At 41.4% G+C, this 20493-nt stretch overlaps 1 protein-coding gene across 6 annotated transcripts in view; it reads right to left on the reverse strand.

Annotated features, from left to right (window-relative positions):
• Window positions 1–7233, reverse strand: part of atp2b4 (ATPase plasma membrane Ca2+ transporting 4) — a 77696-nt gene extending 70463 nt beyond the window's left edge. For all 6 annotated transcript variants that reach the window (XR_006031391.1, XM_042090582.1, XM_042090580.1 and 3 more), the window contains exon 1: window positions 6491–7233. The gene's annotated coding sequence lies outside the window, so the exon portion shown is untranslated. The remainder of the gene's footprint in view (window positions 1–6490) is intronic.
• Window positions 7234–20493: the final 13260 nt, after the last annotated feature.

Raw genomic sequence — 20493 nt, forward strand, 5'->3', positions numbered from 1 at the left:
AATCATTATATCTCCAACATAGTTGTTGACCTTTTGCCTGGCTGCCATTAGTGCTTGCTCAGACATTAAACACACACACACACAAACACACACACACACACACATTAGGCTGACGTGGTGTGATAATGCCAAGGCCACAACTCCCACTGGCAGTTCTGTATTCAGTACACTGTGAAATGTAAACCACTAATGTAGTTCATAAATCTCAGCATAAGTGCTTTAATTCTATTATAAGCAATATTCAGCATGTATACAGAACTGCAGCTATATGAGCATGAAATAAAACAACTCCAGAATCTGTATGTCCTCAAAGCAAATCAAGGAAGACAGACTTTCAGCACCGTACCTTTGACTTAATAAAAGAACCTTCATACCCAGGGGGTTTCCAAGAATGGGTGATGACTAAATATTCTTGATTATACCTCTATCTGTGTTCTATTAATATTTCTGTTGGAGACTGGGGAGGTCACCCAAAGTCGTTTTCTTGTGTCCACAAGCCGCGCCAGTGAAGCTGCTTAAATAGCTCCCGTCCACCTACGGACGACACATGTGGGGGCACGTCTCTTACCCAACTCTATAATGAGCCTTTACTGGGTGAATTTAGATATCCTGAAATAACACAAAATCCATCTCTACTGAGCGCCAGCCAGTGGCCACACTCAGTCCCCACGGTGAAGGAAATGTTTTCTCCTCGCCTGCCGATTGTTGATGGAAAAATGAGGCACTAGGCCCACTGGACAGCCAAACACTTTACTGAGACTCAGGTGACCACTCCCCAATGTTATTTCCCTCTCCACAGTGTCACAAGATGTGGCAGATGCAGAGAAAACAAATTTGCCCACTTAGCAGGCTTAGCATACTCAGAGCGCCTAGTGACAGAGACCATGACAGCACATGTTTTCTTTTTCCCCCTCATGAGATGAACTGTGGCATTTTGTAATAAATGGGCATTTCTGTTCAAGATGGCCATTCTTCAACAGACGGCGATTCTTAAATCTGAAACAGTGCTTGTCACGCGCAAAACCACATTAACCCGAGGAGGGAGAGTGTGTGTGTATGTGGGGCAGGGGGCCTTCCACAAAAGCTTCTTCTTGCTGTGTGGCTGGTCATTTGGATCCTGAGGTTTCCTGTTTGCAACACTGACCATAACCCTTCCCCATCCCGCTAAACCAGTCTCTGCTTGAGGATTTGCATTTCCAGGAGTACATCATTAATGCAAAAACAGACTCAGCAAATTTCCGGTTGACAGGTTGACTCATGGACAAAGCTGAATATTAGCCTTGGGCAAAACCTGAATCGTGATTTTGTTGGCATTTGTGGCTCACCGGTAAAATGTAAAATATAACTTTTAGCCTTTTAATTTCCTTAACATATAACCTGGAAAGTCCAGCTAGCTAAGAGTGCAAATGACTCATGTGATTCATGTTCATCCTGGAAAAAGTCAATGTATAATCCCCATACCCAGTGTCAACATGCAGAGACACACACCTCAGTGATCTTATCAGGGAATCATTAGGATATCAGGGAAATAATGCACATTTCCAGCCAATGCCGAAAATATGTACATTTCTCTCACATAATGGCAAGAGTGACAATTATTGTTTGTATTGTCAGCATTTTACTGTTCAACTTTCGTCATTATTTGTGTGCAGTTAAATCCTAACATTGTATTTCTCTCTTAGGTGCGGTTCATCCAAATCTACTGTTAAGATACAGCACTACCAACCTGGGATCACTGACCTGCTCAACTTATTACACATAACCAACAGGAAGACATCAGCCAACATGGGGAGGGGCCTGTGGGCAAGGGTTGATTGTGCTGTTTGGTAACCAGCCAAGAGGCCACAACTGTTGAGCCACGCCTTCGCCAAACATTTTATTAACATGCAAGGAAACCACAACCAAACGCCACTAGTATCGCTGGAGGCACAGATGTAAATGACGCATCGGCATGGATAGGCTCTTGACGGGAGCGTATTGGGGAAAAACAGAAGTACGCCCATGCAGACCTGCCCTCACGTGCAGTAGGAAAGAAAACGTATGTAAAAAAGCTCAGCATGAGGAAGCAATCCCAGTTTCCATTTCCTCTTTCTGGCTGCAGCTCGGGCCTCTGGCGCTGGCTGTCCGTTTCACTCTGCACTCCCAGTTCCTCAGTCCATTTAGTCATGGTGCTTCCCACCCACCTAAGTGTCATCTGTTACGAAACCACCGTCAGGTGGCTTTTTTAGGCACTTGTATAAGAGCAAAAATGACAACTGCAGCATGAATACAATTTACAGATGGAAGGGGACGATGCTGCATCTGATCTGTTTAGATTTAGAATCTGGCCAACTGAAACGAAAGGAAACAAAAAGGGAACTATAAATCTGAGAATAACACGACAACGACATGTTCGGCTTACTCTAGACTTTGTTACTGCCAATCCATGCACTTTTGACCTGCTGTAAAAATCAAGGCAGTAATGTATAAATAACCACCAATATTATTGAGAGATTAGGCAAAAATGCATGCTTGCACTCATTCCTTACACAAACATATGCACTTAAATAACTACCTTTGTGGCAGCTTTGAATATATTTGATATATAAGCCTAATTTCTCTGACCTTGATGCCTAAGGACCATAATTATCATGTTAATGATGTTTTGGATGACTGGCACTTCCATCATTTTAAGGCAAGTGGGTTATCAAATGATATGACTTCACATGACTCCACAATGAGCTAATGATATAGTTTGAACTAAGAAAAAAATCCTTAAGTTGGTGTTACAAAGTCTGGGCAGAGGGGTTTACTACACCACCTCATACTTATCCAGAGGTACAAGAAAGCAAGTTCATTCAGAAAGAAAGGCTGTAGCCACTAGCCAGGATGGGTGAGCCTGGTTGGGTGAGCACTGTAGGAATCCCCATTACGGGCCCATTGCGACCATGTCAATAAAGTCACAGAGCAGAGTGCCAAATGTAACATGCTTGTGGGCCATTTCACTCAGGAATCTCCAGTGATGCCGGTCCATTTTTAGCACCACTGAGACTGCCACTTTACAGTACAGTTTGCAGTACAGAGAGCACTCACGACACGACGACCTCAATTTCCAGCAAATATCCCAGTAAGTCTGTGACGTAGGCTGCTCTGGCCCCAGATCAACACAAAGCTCAGCAGAAAGAACTGTTGAAAATAAACAATGGCTTACATCAATCTGCCAACCCGCACCTTTGCATGCTAATTTGTCTTGACCTGTCGACAGCAGAATCAAATTGTGGAAACTTTCACGGCACCTTCGGCCCTGATTTCCTTTAAATACATGGATGATTGCAAGCTCTGAGGAGGGAAGATGAAGGATGTCATCTGCTCCAGTTGTACTAATACAAAGCCTGTCTGTCTCCAAACATCTATCTCTGCACTTTTTTTATCCTAACACATTCTGCCTCAGAGGGTTTCCTTAAGAGTAGTCTGACTGATGCAAACAACTTGAAACTGTTTATATTTTAATGTGTATTAAATCAAAAACCACAAGGGCTCTTTATAGGTAACAAAATAAGAAAGAAATCCAGAAATCTCCCTACAACACATGTTAAGCCTACCTCTGTACCTTTACATGAAAGAAACTGGTAGTATAAAAAACATATTACATTCGATTTTTCAGGGCCAAAGGTTATCATGATGAAAGTGGATGGTTTGTATAGAAGTAGTTTCCTGTAGCCCCAGGGAATGAAGCTGATGGCTCATTCATTGCCTCATTGGAAATGGACTCATGACGATTCTCAGAGGTACAGCAAAGCCAAATACTATCTGATGCGCAGATCCTCCTAGTAACTCTACTGTGTATATATGTGCTGATAATAGCCTGTACTTATATCAGAATAGGAGAGTAGGCTACTAGTTAATAAAGTAACTATTATTTACATATTACCTGAGGCTACTTAGAACCAAATGGGGCCTGCATAGAAATTAATGTGACAACTGCTGGGTGAATGGCTGTGCATCGTGTCTGAATGACAAACAATGATAAATTATAATATAGCTGCAGCAATGCATTCTCAATAATAGTCTCATCACAGCTATACACCCAGTGTAACTGTAGCAGTATGCCCTGAGGGTGTACATCGCTATATAATTCCTTAATAATGAAAGGCTGTGCTTTGATACACATAAGCATAGGGTGTGTTTTTATATTCAGATGCAATGCTTCAATTCCGAGTCATGCATCAGGTGTGTGGTAGAAAAGCTGAACAAGTCTGCTGTTTGTGTTGCTCTCCCATCTGTTCGGGACTTCTCAAATTGACCACGCGGGCATGTCTTATTCAGCTGAGGTACCGTGCTGTGTTCAGAATCCTATATAGCAGCCTCCCTCTCTACCGCATCCCACCGCCGCCACAGCCATTTCTGGCAGAGGCGCACCGTGAGGAAGGGGAGGCTTTCCGAGGCCAGCTTGAATCTTTTCCTCTGCAAAGTTAAGCTCTATAAACAAAATGGGGCAGAGCTGATCAGAGCGCAGTCTCTTAATTAGAGAGAACAGATGCCGACAAAGTAAACACAGCTTGATATGCACAACATAACATGGCATCAGTCTGCAGCAGTGTTGGAGAGAAGGAGGGAGGCACCCCCTGCTCAAAACGAGCACGATCTCAGGAGAAGAGGACCTAGTGGCGGTCTTCAGATGGAGCTCCCTGGGTTGAGTCTTGAACAGCGCTGGGCAAGCTGATCAGGCTGCTGGGCAGTGTCCCCCACACTATGATATTTGAAATGGATGTTTGTGTTGTTTGTTGTAGATCTGCAGATCTAATTTTATCTGAACTTCCTCAGTATCCGTGCCTTGGCTAGTACAATGCAACCAAATGAATTAAATGGGAACAATGCTCGGAAATTAACCAAAATAATTCCATCACTGATAGCAGAGTGCTTTTCATTCACTGACTACAATTAATGGATATTATGATCTAATTCCATTTAGGCTAATGCTATGAAATCCCTCAACTTTAGTAATAATGGCGTAGCTTAATTTGCATTTTCTTAATATCTGTGTGATCTGTGCCCTTTTCATTGTGTATTTCATCAATTTATTGCTAGTCCATATTTCAGCAAAAAATGCAGGCCGTGTACTCGATGTTTGAATTAATCGAATTCTCCATGGCAGGGGAAAACGGGACAAAACTGGCATTAACAGGGGCTTCCGAATTGAAGCCAAACATTTAGTCATTTATCACACTGCAATAGCCATGGCTAGTCATGGCAACATCAGCAAACCTTAAGGAAACAGTAGCCGCTTTATATCAGGTTATGTTCAGCCATTCGGCAGTGGCACACACATCTCATTCTTGCGACGCTAAAATGTTTTTTTTTTTTTAAATGATGCACTGGTTAACATCACATAGGCTAATGGTCAGCATCCATGGAAGCGGGCAAGTTTATTTTAATCTCAACTGGTTTTGACGTTGTGTGCATTGCCCACCAAAGCCTAAGGCAGCTGTTTCAATGAATGTTGCAACAGGCTTGTGCTTTCGTCAAAGGAATCCCCTTTAAAAACAACAGTGCGAGCGCACACCCAGTTCACGGGCGAGGCGCAACATGGCTACACAGTGAGTGTTCAAACAGAGGGGTTTTGTTCAGATTGCTCAAGCATTTTCATATGGGCGATATTTGATCAGCTTTATAAAAGCATAAAGCTACCGCGTTGTACACTAACACCGACAACTTCGCCGAGAGGAAACAGATCTATCCAAGTGATGCATTGTGAAGCGCTGTAAACTTTCTGCGCTATTGGCTCAACATTAGAAACAGAACAAAGTGCCTGTGCGTCTTGATTACGCCCCTTTCCACCCCTTTCATGTGACGTCAGAAGAATGGATTTTTACTGCAATCAGCCACTTAATTAAACGAGGATCACTTCTCTCGTCACGTTAACAACATTCGGTTTGCAGAGATCTTCTGATCACCCAGCTACTTAAAATATGCGAGAGAAACAATGTGACTACCTAGTAGCTTAGTTTGGTTTTCCTGAAATAAAATCTACTTTTTACTCATTCATGGTAATAAGCATGCAGTAGGCTACCATCAATGCTTCCATTCGGAGTAAGACAGCGTTCATCTCTGCGTATTGACTCGCCCTATACTATCATGGCGTGACACCAGTGGGGCTACTCTTGAATGTCTTCTGGTTTTCCTGGTATGAGAGGCAGGAAAAACAGGTTGTTGTAACGAATGTATGACTTTTTTTTTTTAGCGGCGGCATTCCACCTGGTCTCAATCAGAATAACCACTACAAAGAATTGAATGAGCGAATTCGACGGTCCATCTCCTCAAGTATTAAGACAAACATGATTTAGATTAGTTCAGAACGACACGCAAAGCAATAAATGAGTGCGGTGACGGAAGAAAATGCTCACAAACAAACGCACGAATAGCCTTCACAAGGACTTACACACATAAACACAGACAAGCACACACCTGGTTAGAACGAGCAAAGTCAAATGGAAAAGGAATAAGAGCATACCGTTCAGATGAGATGACGCCGCAGCTCCCAAGCAGCTGGAAATCAGTCAGTCCAAGTGGTTTTGCCTCTTCAAATCTGGCAATCAATACATTCTAACCCCGAGTCTTGGGCGGTAGAAGAAATCCCCTTTCCTGCCTGAGCGGAATCCCTGTTGCACCCTCCAGTCTGGACCTATGACGTCTCCTAGGCTGCTAGAGCAACATCAACTGAGCTGCAGAAAGATCGAGGCTTTCTTCAAGATAATGTTTTGTTTATGTTTAGAGATAACGTTATATGATCAAGTCGCCCTTGTTTTCTCTGCATATGGAATCTAACTTGACAACATGACTGCAGAGACGGAAAATCAGTTCAGAAAATCTGATAGAATCAATTTCCCCCTCTAAAAGGCTTTTTGTGAATTAAATATGGCCTAAAGTTGAATGGAGATATTACATAACTTGTTACTGACAAGTACAGCAGGCAAAAAGTGAGGCAAAACAATCCAAACAGTCTTTACTTTCCGAAAAAAAGATAAAACATATTCACTAAGAGGACCAGGATGTAGGTCTGAGAACACGGAGATCCAAGTGATAACTTATTCTGCCCCGTAGTCTACAGATGAGAATGTGTTCCCCTTGTCCTAAAAGAAACGCGGTAAGAGTATGGTGAATCGCTACCACGCCAGGGGTCCGCGAAAATGTCTTCGGATGCTGTTCCTACGAGCCATCGCCGTGCTTCGAAAACGAAAGGGGATTGTTCGCGATGACCGAGTGGCAGGACGGTAAGCAAGCTGCGAGGAGAGGGAGGGACTAGTTTGGGAAGTCATTTAAGGTGGACTAAAGAGAAAGTTTAACTGAAGACAAACAACGCTTCAATGTAATAGACCTAATGAATAAACAGCCAACACAATGCGTGGTGATTAAACTATATGGAATGTTATTAAGTTATTCATGATGATATGGAAAGTCATTGTTTTTAATTATTCTAGTGGTACGCCTACATCATAAGTACAACAACAGCAACAGTAGGCCAATAGTATTAATGATGATGAAGACGATGATGATAATGGTCTTCCTTGCCATGCCTTCACAGATCTAGTTTTCATCAGGACTTCTTTAGTGCCGATGTAATGGGTAAGATACAAGTTAGACAGCACCTTAACAACATTTGTCCATTCATAGCAGACATCCCAACCTGCAAAAAGTCACTTCAGGGAGGTATCCCGAAGAACCCCCCCCCCCCCCCCAAAAAAAAAAGAATAATTATTGTAGCCTATAGGTATACTTAGATACTGAAATACAGATGAATTTTTGTTCAATAATGTCTAGTCAGTACACCAAATAAGGAAGAAATGACATTTGTTCAACTCGCCTCAACATGTCTTTTGCAATCATTTAACCTGCCATGGGCAATAAGTCACTGTTACAAACAGTGCAGCATACAGTATCATTATTGTTTACTCTTATGAGACTCTCATGTTGTTCATACGTTGTTCATATTACATAGCCATGTTTATTCTGCTCTTATAAGGTAACTGTTAATACACTGGACATATTTATATTTAATTTATACTACTCTAAACCACCTTCTCTAAATCAACTGTATACTACATGCCTATACTTTGTATATCACATTGCACTTTTCTACTTTTTTGCACTTCTGGTTAGACGCAAACTGCATTTCGTTGTCTTTGTACTTGTACTCTGCACAATGACAATAAAGTCTGGACAGGGCGAACCAATTGAACCACTTCTACAACAGGTTTGACTGTCCTACTCCAGCTCCAACGGCAGGGGTCTGTCCACCATCCCCTGCTGACTCAGAAACTGCTCTTGCTTGCTTGCCTGCCCAACTCACACCTCCCCCCTCACCTGGAGGAGGACCACCTACAACTCAACACTGCTAAGACCAAGGACATGGTGGTGGATTTCCGGAGGTCTAAGCCCGCTCTGCTGCCAGTCACCATTGAGGGGGTCAACGTGGAGGTAGTAAACACTTACAAGTATCCGTACAAGTAAGTCAACACTACAAGAAAGGGCAGAGCAGGCTGTACTTCCTAAGGAGGATGCGGTCCTTCAACGTCTGCAGCAAGCTCCTCTGGATGTTTTACCAGTCTGTTGTTGTTCATACGTCCTCTTCTATGCTATGGTATGCTGGGGAGGAAGCATGCTGGGCGACTGGACAGGCTGGTAAGGAGCTGGAGTGCATCACTTAAATATCAGACAAAAAGACCCTGAACAAACTGATCAGCATTTTGGACAATGACTGCCATCCACTCCACAGCACTATCATTAAGCAGAAAAGCTTGACCAGTTGGAGACTACGCTCACTGCCATGCACAACTGACAGGCTCTGGAAGTCATTTGTCGCCAGGGCCATACAACTCTTCAATGCTTCACTAAAGGGAAGAGGAAAGATAGACTTCTCTGCATAGTCTATCTGCCTCTCCACCCTCTTCTATACTTCCATGACCTCCTATAACAATGTTGTGTACTGACTATCCACTGGCCCACTGTGTTACTGCTTACACTGCTGGCTATATTAGCCCACATGCACAACCCCTCCTCCCTCCATCCCCCTGTCTAGACTGTGGTCTAACTTCATACTTGACCATTACTTGATACCCTATTACTTCAAACCTATCCTTGCACTGCTGCTATTATTCTTATATTAATATGTTTACATTTTTCTGTTTTGTCCATATAATTTTACTATAACTGTTATATTACTATGCTTACATTTTTCTTATCTATTGTCCATATTTATTGCTGGTCTCTAGACTTTATCCCTGCACTGTTGCACTTATTTGCACTACCACCATGACACACCTCATACTGTAGAGCACCTTACCACCTGCATACTGAACACACAGGGTCAGCCCTGTCACTGCAAGCGCAGTGACGAACATGACGTCTTGAATTTCCCCTGGGGATCAATAAAGTATCTATCTATCTATCTATGACGAACGGCACTTCTGCCACTGTCTGAGCGGCTCTCTGTAGGCAATTACCTGTAGCACTGGCCAAGTCAACCGGTTAAAACATTTAGCCAAAGTACTGCGGTTGAAAATTAGCCAGCTGGCTACCACACATTTACAGAATTGTTGATTTATGTATGTTTTCTTTATACATTAAATTAGATTAAATTAAATGAAATGGCTCTTTTTATATGATTGCCATTTGGAATTATCTTCTCTCCACAGCAGTTCAGTAGGTAAGTAGTAACCTTGAATGTAATGAAAGTGACACATTACAGCATTTGAGTCCATCAGAAATCCCAGAGATTGGCTTTAGGCTGTTGTTCTGTTCTGTAAATGTGGCAGCTATAACCTTGTTTACAGATAATGTGGGGTTGGAGGTGGAGGTGTTACCCATTAACAGATGTCATCTTATTTCTCAAGTCAGAGTAACAGAGCTTAAAAGACACCTTCCCTCTATTTTGGAGATGCAGAGTGTAAGCAGGGTGATCTCCACTAGTGGAGCAGGAAGGAGTGATCCTCAGTAAGATGGATGTCCAACGAGTGGAGGAGATGACGATGAATTGAGTGCTGCCTTGGATAGGTCACCAAGGTTGCAGAGGTCAAGTGTCATGGCCGGGATATGACAACTAGCCGGTGGGGATCAATATACATGTAGGATGGCAGTGGGGCTTGGTAGAATGGACAGTGATGCTCTTCAGCAGGTTTAGGAAGGCAGTGGCCATCCCAGGAAGGGCTTATGTCCACAGTCTTCTGTTTTGTATACTTGTGGTCACCTCTCTGAGTGTAGCCTCGCTGTGTGGGTCGGGTCGGAGAAGAGAATTTCGGCTTTCCGTTCTCAGTGAAGCTTGTGTGGTGCAATGTTTTCATGAGGTAAATGTTTTTTTTTAAATATATTTTTAAATATATTTCTAGCTGGTTTGGCATCCTGACCCATACTTATTCAAACTACTTTTTTGAACCCTAGTTAGAATAAAAAAAAATGTTGAGCAAAGTTTTGTATGTGTTAAAAAATCCCACACTGCCGATCACATGATTCAAGAGCAAAACTGAATTTCATTAGACATGCAGATGTTTAAAAAATGTAGTGCTTGCAGTCCCCCATGTAAACAGCTGCAGAGCTAAACCAAGGTCGCTTGCGTGTAGAAAGGGATCATGGCATGCCGAGAATCAGCCGCAGTCCAGAATGTCTCATGACGATCCAGTTGTCACACGCTAGAGTCATACATGATTGCTCTTATATAAGCACATCTTGAGGGTGAGTGAGTGAGTGAGCGAGTGAGGGAGCGAGCGAGGGAGTGATTTAATGTCTTTGGTGTATCTGTCGGCTCACTCCCTCACGAGTTAATAATTAGCTTCAGTGGGAGACAGCCATGCATTTGTTGGTGTCCCTGCTATGGGCCTACTACAGTTACAGATATATCAAGCTAAAATGTGAAGCTTTTTTTTTTGATATGTTGTAATTTGACGAAATGGCGAAATTATTAATTTTAATACCCTTCCACATAAACAATAAATGTGTCATAATTCACCATGCATGGCTTGAAATGTTTTAAATTTCACAGGTCATTAAAGACCATGTTAATGATAATATTCACATGCCCATAATGCATGTTTGGCATAGCGCCACCAACTGGCAACAGAAAGAATGACAATTACACTGATGTCACATGATCAATTTTAACATACTGCTCCTAGACGGTTTGTCAGATTCATGGGAAATTTGGCAAACATTATGCCAAGATGTCGCTGATGTTAAATTGTGAAGGGATTTTTGATATGTTAATATTTGATATGATTTTAATATCTCACCACATAAAGAGGAAATGTGTCATAAATCACAGTGCATTGAATGAATGGTCTGAAACTTCTCAGGTTAATAGATATCATGATTATGATGATATCCAGACACCCAATGGGCCTGCCTGGCATAGCGCCACCACCTGGCCAAGCAGGAAATGTGCTAGAAATGGACAATGCCTTAAGTGATTGATCTAAAACTTTATAAAATATTGGATATCATTATTGTGATGATAATCACATGCATAATTCACAGGCCTAGCATAGCGCCACCATCTGGCCAAGCCGGAAATGTGCCAGAAATGCTCTATGCTTTGAATAAATGGTCTGAAACTTCTCAGGTTAATAGATATTATGATTATGATGATATCCAGACACCCAATGGGCCTGCCTGGCATAGCGCCACCACCTGGTCAAGTAGGAAATGTGCCAGAAATGGACAATGCCTTAAGTGATTGATCTGAAAGTTTACACAAATTTTGGATATCATTATTGTGATGATATTCATATGTCTAATTTCCACCATCTGGCCAACCAAAAAGTGTATCAGAAATGTTCTTTGCTTAAAATGAATGGTCTGAAATTTCTCAGGTTAATATGGTTATGATGACACCCAATTAGAGGTGGATTTTGTTGTTCGTTCTCATGACACAGTTCGCGTCGTTCAGTTCGCCAAGATGATTCGTTCTGAATCGTTCGTTCTTTCGTTCATTCGCATTTCCGGTAGCCTACAACGTAGTTCAGCAGTGAATCATGGAATGCAGGTTCTCAGCTCCTCGTTTGTGAAAACGGTCAACACAACACTGTAATTGTAGCGGCAAATATAGCTGCAACTTCATGATTATGTGTACTTTTAGACAAAACAGCAGTAGGCCTAGCTAATGTGTTCATTCACCTTACATTACATTGACATATTGAAGGTAAATAGAGTAGACTACGGCTAGATCAGCTAATTTCTTTTTTAAAAATGTGCTCATTCATAAAGGAACAAAGACCCAGTAGGCTATGCCGACAAACATGTTTAAAGGCTTGGCAGAAAGATTATATTGATGAAAAGGTTTCAAGTTCCCATTTTGCCTAAGCTAGAGCCATAATCACTCTGCTTCTTCTGCTTCACTCTGCCAAGGACGAGTGACTGAAGTAACGAGAACGACAGACCGAAGTAAAACAGGTGGGGGGTCTTGGCGTGAGAACGAACGAACGAACGAGACAGATTGAAGAGACATTTATTAACCTGGCATGACACAGAAAATACAAAGACAGCATGCATTTACCATTAGACAGATATTTAAATGTAAATGCCAATATTGAAATGCAAAATGGAGTTTTTAATGTAAACCATTATCGTTATTTTTTATCGTATGCTCTCCCACTAGTCTCACTATAACCCATTTGTTTTTTTTCATGGAAACGGTTGCTATGCTTTCATGCCCCTCATTGGCTAATTCGATGAGAACGTTTTAGAAACAATACAGACAACAGCATACGATTGGTTTGGCTCTCGCCTTAGGAAGCTGGGCCATAGGCATTCACAGCAGCACTAGGTCAGTGTGATTCAGCGACGAACGAAAGAACGAACAAGAACTGGAAAGGCGAACCAGTTCAAGTCGTTCATTTTAAAGACCCGTTCAAAGGAACTAGTTCGTCCGCGACCGACCCACCTCTACACCCAATGGGCCTGCCTTGCATTGCGCCCCCACCTGGCCAAGCAAGTACATGTGGCAGAAAATAAAATACAAAAACAAATAGCAGACGCATCAAATATGTACATTTCACAAATGCACCATGTCGGTGCTTTGTTGGATTCCGACATGTCACGGGTTGCGGCCCGCAGGTGCTCGGGCCCGCCATTGCCGCTTGCGGCTATATTTATTACTGTAATTACAATTACAGCTGAAACTGTAGTAATTTGGTTTCCATGGGAATCATGTACGTGTTGCTTTTGTTGATTGCCTGGGATCTATTGAAAGTGTTCTACTTAGCTTTTCAGCTAAATGCCAATCAATAGCTGTGATTAACCCGTTTGAACATGTGGCGACACAGATGTGTATCCAACTCACTGCCAGTTTAACACAGCAAATTTCTTATGTGCTCAATTCCTTCTCAGCTTGTTAGAAACCACAACACAGCTGTCAAACTCAAGGGACAGTCCCCATCAATCACTGGGAAATTAAGATGAACCGATGAGAAAAATGTGACTGTACATGATTATTACGGTATATGTTTTCCACCTTCAGTCATATGCAGATAAATTTGCCAGTTTACTGTATTTGAAATTGGTCATGGATTGAATTTAGATAAAAATGTATACTTCACTCAGAGTAGTTGTCACACATGTGCACATGGACAAGAAAGAGAACATACACACATAAACACACATTAACTGTCTGTCACACAACAACTAGACTACCGGTATACTAGTGGACACCTAGCAACCAAACAAACAGCTACAAACTGCATGCCGTTTCAGATGAACCAGTGTAGACAACATAGTGATGGTCCTAGGATCTCTACACATCCATGTTGAGAATGAATGCCTGTAAAGAGCGCTGTTTGTTATTGCAACAATATTATTCTATGTCATATTTAAAAGACACATTCTCTCCCTATATTCAGGCTTCAGTTTATCTTTGCTGAGACAATCTCATTGGCTCTGTAAAACTCTCCACAAGGAAAATGATCCATCGCTCACAAAGTCACCCTGCAAAAACACGATAAGATAATCTGTAGCTCACCAAGTGAAGGCAGTTTAAAGGTTCAAGTGGGAGACTGGAGACCTAGGAATGAATAGACTATATTGTTGATGGCTATAGGACGAACAGCTGGTTGGCTAGTCAATTTTCACACATCTCTCTCTCTCTCTCTCTCTTACTCTGTATCTATCTGTGTGTGTGTGTGTGTGTGTGTGTGTGTGTGTGTGTGTGTGTGTTTGTGTGTGCGTGATCCTGGAGCCGAATCAGAGAAATTTCTCCAAGTACACATAATCCCATTTCTATAGATTTCCAGGTCTTTTCGCAGCTGGGTTCCTCAGCTGATGCCACAGTGGGGGACCACTGACAGTTTGGGTGAGCAGTGCAGTATCTGAGCCATCTCTCCCATGGATGCTCCAATCCTTTTCAAGCCCAATAATAAAGACACACATACAACACTTCTTTATGTATTATAGTGGGAAGTTCTGAAGCTAAATTGTGAAGCCAAATTGCCAATCTTTTATCAGACCACAAATTGCCAATCTTTTATCAGACCACTAAGTAATATTACACAACACCGTCTACATGACCCCATCAAAGGATAATCAGTTAGCCTCTCAGAATCAGTGTGGCTTCTCGTCACAGTTTGTTCACATAAATACTATCAAAGAAAAACTCTATAATTTATTATTGCAAGGGCATAACTAGCAGGCTTGTTAACAAATAAAATACTTCCCATCAAATATCTCTTTATGTTATTATGAAACACATTTAAAGGGATTAAGTAGCTAATACATTTGAACAAAGTGTGCAAATAGCATGCAATATATTCTTCCTGACTAATTCCATTTAGTAAATGCCTGAAAGTACTAGAGACCATCCAGAATGTCAGTCAGTTGCAATGCTTCAAATGGCAGGGGTGAAACAGCAAATGCTACAACTTGGAATGTGTCATTACAGTCTTTTGAGCAATAGAAAGCTAGCCAGCAAGCTACATTCAACTGCATTTTCAACATCATCTTAACAGAATACATATTTCACAAAATAAATCATAAACTGATCACACTTTTATTATTATTATTATTATTATTATTATTATTATTATTATTATTATTATTATTATTATTAACTAGCCCTAAAGCAAGTTTCATAATGACCCTTTGTTCTGCAGCCAAGTAAAAATATAACATTGTTATATTATGGTATGGTTGTATTAGGTGCAGACCTACTCCAGTTCTTCCCAGCCAGCCCATTCCCCAATTAATGGAGAGACGCTCTCCTCCAAATGAGCCACACACCTAGGGTCCAAATTACACATAAATAAGTGGGTCAGTTCTATTCCTGCGATGTAGTAGCTTCCTCCTTTATCTCTGCAAACCTCCCTCCAAAAAGTAATTCTCCCATGGAATTAATCTCTGGACTTAGTGTAAAGAATTACCTTATCTCCCTTTCCCTGTTCCGTACTATATTCTCTCTCTCTCTCTCTTGCTCTTTCTCTGTCTTGTCTGACCTAGCAGGGAATCCCAACAGCTCCTCCCTGTCGTCACTGGTGACAGCTTTGGCACTAGTCCCACACCCTAGAGAGAGAAAGAGAAACAGAGAGAGAGAAAAACAGAGAGAGAGAGAGCTACACTCCATCTTCCCTTCAGTGTTGCTGACTCAAGCACAGTTTCCTGGCAGCAGCACTGCATTTGGCATCATGGCAGGGACAGAACAGAGACAAACATGGATTCTGAACCGAAAATGGCATCACTGGGAACCATGTGACAAATCCAGACTCTCTGTTGCACAGGGTGATGTTATGAGACAGTGACAAGGTGGCACACTCTAGGGAATAAAAGGCAGCTAAGTCAATCTATCTGAGCCACAGACATTTATTGTACTACTACCAACATGATCCTCCATTTTCCTAAATTCCCACCATGTGTTTCACTGCTGTGCCTGCCAGCCATAACTGACTGTAACAGACTTAATCTTCACAGATAATTACACTGATCACAGTAACACCACACCCATCCCTGTTCTATGTATGTTCCTACATAGAACAGAGGTTTGAAACGATCATCTGAGCCTTCTTGATGAATATTTGTTTGTTGGTTCCCTCTGTCAGAAGACTTTTTTTCAAGATATGGCAATTTATATCATGTCTGTATTATTTTTTTATTTCTGACCTCAGCTAGACATTTGCATTTACATTCATAGACCAGAGTACTGTAATTATACCTTTCTACCTTCTCTTGTGTCTTTTTTACATCATCTGTAGGTAACTAGAAGAATCCTGACAATCATTTTTGCTTGTGAAACATACAATACTGTATGTTCAATACTGTACTGTACAATAATGAAACAGAAATATACTGGAAGACTGATTAAATGGAAGCTGTTAAAAATGGAAGTTGAGTTGATTTTGGTCCAACTATTCCTTTAGCTTGATGCCATTTTCGGTACTGGGTTGGTAGGTTGTAGATTTTATTATCTACCTTTCCTGGGAATTCAACAGTTCTGTACAGCATGGGTCGGTTTTACATACATAGATTAAGCCTAGTCCTAAAGGAACATTTAACTTCAATGAAAATTTCAATTTTTCCAAAAAGGTTACTTTATTTAATCTATTGCAGCCCAATATATCAATGTCCCTCAGGTCAAGCCATACAACATCAGGCATTGGTGATGATCTGACCCCACCAGTGCATTCAACCTGTAGACCTGTAATGGATCTATACGTCACATTATGCATCCTACAGACACATATGTTAAACACAGATACAACACTAACAGTCAGGTAGAAGAGATATGGGCCACATAACAAAAAATATGCAGATTAGGAATTAAATAAAATTAGGAATTAAATAAAATCCTGCTTCTGTGTAATATCCTTCTTATATTTTACGTCATTTTACGTGTCTCTATATTTATTTATTTACCAGTGGCAGCCTCCATAGGAAATCCATAACATATTCCTCTCCCGAGCATTTACATCATTGATTTGCTGCCACATTCACAGGCGCACAGGCTGTGTGAAGTAGTGCAGAGAGAGAGAGAGAGAGAGAGAGAGAGAGAGAGAGAGAGAGAGAGAGAGAGAGAGAGAGAGATAATGACTGAGGGAGGGAACACAATATGAAAGAGTAGGACTAATGAGCATCGATATGACTGATAAAAGTCCCCAAATGGCACCAACGAGTGTGCTGCTGCTGCTGCTGCGATGTTCACCCTTATTTATGCAGCCTCCCAACAGGTCGCAGCCTGTTAGTCGCCGGCATCTGCAGTGCAGTTGGACTGGGGTGAGTATGGTGGACCCAGGGGGTGGGGGTCCAGTGAGAAATGAGAAACTCTTGACAGAGAAAGAGTGAGAAATGAGAAACTCTTGACAGAGAAAGGAAAACCTCACAGCCCTCTGCGGGAAGCAGCCCCTGAGTCCTATCAGGCAATATCCAGCACGCTCTGTTTAACATTTAAGATATAGATGGCATATAGGCCCTTTGCAGTACAGAGCAGTGGCGACAGCAGTCACTACAAAGTTACAATGGGGACTGCGTCTCTCAGAACAAGCAGGAGTGAACCCTGAACCCTGAACACATTTGCATAAATTCAGTAATAAAAAATACTGAGTGATATGTCTGGGGAATGCGAGTGAATGACAGGGAGTGATAAAGGGAGAGAGAGAGAGTGAGAAAGAGAGAGAAGAGAGAGAGAGAGGGAAGCTGTGAAAATGCTAGTGGGCCTATGGCAGGTGAGAGGACTCCCTTGAGCTCTGACAGATTGACATGGTAGGTGGACACAGGCCTTCTTAATTATCACCATGACACAATTTCATTAGCCCCTCACTATTACATGTCCATCTATAATTAACTGTGTGCGTGTTAATAATAGATGGGCTATGATTAATTTTTTACAGCTACATATTGCCAGCTCATTGGCAAACAAATACATTGAAAGAGTTTAACAAAATGGCAGGCTTAATCATGGAGGAAAGTGTCAGAGAGTAAGTTATGATATTTCGTGCAATGGAAAATGACCTAAAAATGAAAGCTGCAAAGTTGAGAAAAAACAAATCACATCTGCTTCCTCAAATGCTTCCTATTGATAGCTGTCACACTGTGTTATGCAGAGGCATGCTCATAAATGTCACAGGAGTCACATGATTTCATGACTTCAAGAACCACAGCTGTTAATGAATATGTTTTTTATGTACACTTAATTTAACATTTATATACCATATTTTCTAGTCATTTTTTGTTTAGGTCTATATAGGCTATTAGGCTTCTCTGCTTGAATGTTGAATATGGTCTCACCTCTTTATGTTGAAAAGCAAATCATTTCTGCAATGACAAGGTAAACATGGAATTATTGGTCTTATTTTTTGCTATGGAATTATTGGCATTGTAGAAAGCAATGGAAGTTATTGCCTCATTCTCCTGCACTCTCCTGCACTCCTGCACCTGAGTGACCCTTGATAGCAGCAATGGGAATGTTGTCTCACAAAAGCACCGTGCCCCTTACTTTGTCATGTAGCTGAAGGTGATTGATAAGTGTGCAGTGTGGCTATTAGGGAGGATCGGGTCAGCTGATTCCCACTGGACTACAGAGAGAGAGAGGGGGGGAGGTGGGATCAGGGTTTGTGTCAACAGTCAGGCTTTTGTGTGTGAATTTGGACACAAACAAACACTTCAACAGTAAGAGGATCTCTTTTTTGGGTGTCTTCCGACTGAATTCTGTTTGATATCAGCACCACACCCTTGCTGTGGAGGGCGTAAAACAGGACAAAGTCTAAATAAGGGCAAGAGTCATGCCTTAAAAACAGAAAAAACAAGTCACGTTTTTAGCACAGTTGGCCATTATGACGGTCTAAGGCAGGACCTTTCTTGATGCATTTGCAGTGCTAGTTTGAAGTGTCAGACAGACGTCGGAAAGTGGCAAACAGGCTTGCCTATACATGACTACTGATAAAACTACTGCTTGTGCTAACACGCAAAGATATCTATTTACCTATCGCATCTGCCAGTGCCTATTTATCGACACAAGTTGCGTCTGTTGAATCACGTCATCCTAGACTAATTTTCCTACCTGCTTATTTTACCTAGCCTACCCAGCCAACATTTGCTAGGTCATTAAGTGTTAACTGTGGGCCTAAAAGCATTTAATGATAATACTGCCCTAATCAAGGTTTGAAAATCGGAGGTTTACAGGCTACTGTGACCTTGGTGGCCCCTTCTTTCAATATTATTTGCATCCTGCTTAAAAAGCCAGAGCTTGATGACACTGACTTAAACAATTATAGACCCATCTCAAAATTGCCCTTTCTTTCTAAAATCCTAGAAAAGGTTGTCTTTCAACAACTCCAATCCTTTCTATCAGAGAATGAGATGTTAGACATCTTCCAGTCTGGATTCCGACCTAAACACAGCACAGAATCTGCTTTAATTAAAGTCACTAACGACTTGTTACTATCAGTGGATGCAAAGAACTGTGCATTACTTATGCTGCTAGATCTTAGCGCCGCCTTTGACACTGTAGATCACTGCATTCTTTTAGAGCGCCTTGAGCACTGGGTTGGAATTTCAGGAACTGCACTGAAATGGTTTGCCTCCTTCTTAGAGGGAAGAACCTTTTCAGTTTCTTTCAATGATACTTCATCTTCATCTGCCCCCTTATCTTATGGTGTTCCACAGGGATCAGTGCTTAGTTGTATTTTATTCTCACTAAACATGTTGCCACTCAGTCAAATTATGAAAAAGCACGGTATATCCTATCATTGCTATGCGGATGATACACAACTGTATCTCCCATTTAAATGTGGTTCCTCTGGTGCTCTAAACCCATTGCTTGATTGCCTAAAAGAGATTAAACAATGGATGTCGACCAATTTTTTTAAACTGAATGAATCCAAAACAGAAAGTCTATTTTTTGGTTCACATGAAGCTGCAAATAATGCAATTAGTGAACTAGGGTCTTTTGCCAGATTTGTAAAACCTTATGCAAGAAATCTTGGCTTTCTACTTGACCCTGATTTTAAATTTGAGAAACAAATTAATGCTGTTGTCAAGTCATCTTTTTACCACCTTAGAATCTTAAGTAAAGCCAAAACTATGTTGTCTTTCAAAGACTTTGAGATATTGATCCATGCCTTTATTTCATCCCGCCTGGACTACTGTAACTCCCTTTATTTTGGTGTCACTCAGTCCACTCTATCCCGACTTCAGATGGTGCAAAATGCAGCTGCAAGGCTGCTTACCAAGTCTAAAAAGACAACATATTTCTCCAGTTTTGAAATCTCTGCAATGGCTACCAGTGAAATTTAGAGTAGATTACAAAATTCTTCTTTTTGTCTTTAAAGCTTTAAATGGACAAGCTCCCCAATACCTAAGTGAGCTTGTACACTTTCACTGCCCTCCCAGAACTCTGAGGTCATCAGATAAACAACTGCTCTCAGTACCTCAGAGTCGTCTAAAAAATAAAGGTGACTGTGCTTTTTCAGTAGCTGGGCCCAAGTTGTGAAACAACCTCCCTTTTCACATTAGATCTACACCAACTATTGGTGCTTCTAAAAGAACATATGC

This window comes from Alosa sapidissima, chromosome 4, assembly GCF_018492685.1.
Source record: "Alosa sapidissima isolate fAloSap1 chromosome 4, fAloSap1.pri, whole genome shotgun sequence".
Taxonomy (NCBI): domain Eukaryota; kingdom Metazoa; phylum Chordata; class Actinopteri; order Clupeiformes; family Clupeidae; genus Alosa; species Alosa sapidissima.